This window comes from Arachis duranensis, chromosome 9 (assembly GCF_000817695.3).
Source record: "Arachis duranensis cultivar V14167 chromosome 9, aradu.V14167.gnm2.J7QH, whole genome shotgun sequence".
NCBI classification, from domain to species: domain Eukaryota; kingdom Viridiplantae; phylum Streptophyta; class Magnoliopsida; order Fabales; family Fabaceae; genus Arachis; species Arachis duranensis.
The window spans coordinates 16314534-16315512 of record NC_029780.3 but is presented as its reverse complement, the minus strand read 5'-3'; positions in this window follow the sequence as shown (position 1 = coordinate 16315512).

Here is a 979-nt window from a genome sequence, read left to right as displayed (position 1 = left end):
TCTTTCTCTTCACTACTCACATCCATCCTTCATAAAACCCCACCTACCTCACCATTCAAATTCAAAACACTTTCCCTCCCAAACCCACCCTCCCATAGCCGAACCATACCCCTCTCTCCACCCCTATATAAACCATCTTCACCTCTTCATTCTCACACATCCTAAACACTACTTCTCCCCTTTGGCCGAACCATAAAGCCATCTCCATCTCCTCTATTTCTTCTTCTTCTACTCTCTTCTTTCTTCTTTTGCTCGAGGACGAGCAAACCTTTTAAGTTTGGTGTGGTAAAAGCATTGCTTTTTGTTTTTTCCATAACCATTTATGGCATCCAAGGCCGGAAAAACCTCTAGAAAGAGGAAAGGGAAGGCAAAAGCTTCCACCTCCGAGTCATGGGAGATGGAGAGATTCATCTCAAGGGTGCATCAAGACCACTTTTATGAAGTTGTGGCCTTGAAGAAGGTGATCCCCGAGGTCCTTTTCAAACTCAAAAAAAAAGGTCAACTTTAATCAAAGGTTGGACCAAGTCCTCATGGATATCTGTGTGGAAGGAGCTCAATGCAAACAAGAGATCCCACTCATCATGAAATCCCTGAGATGCCTCAAGGGATGCACTTTCCTCCACAAAACTATTGGGAGCAAATCAATACCTCCCTAGGAGAATTGAATTCCAACATGGGACAACTAAGGGTGCACCAAGAACATTCCATCCTCCTCCATGAAATTAGAGAAGATCAAAGAATCATGAGAGAGGAGCAACAAAGGCAAGGAAGAGACATTGAGGAGCTCAAGCACTCCATAAGATCTTCAAGAGGAAGAACAAGCCGCCATCACTAAGGTGGACCCGTTCTTTAATCTCCTTGTTCTTTATTTTTCTGTTTTTCGAAAAATCATGCTTATGTTATCTATGTTTGTGTCTTATGATCATTAGTGTCTTAGTGTCTATGCCTTAAAGTTATGAATGTCCTATGAATCCATCAC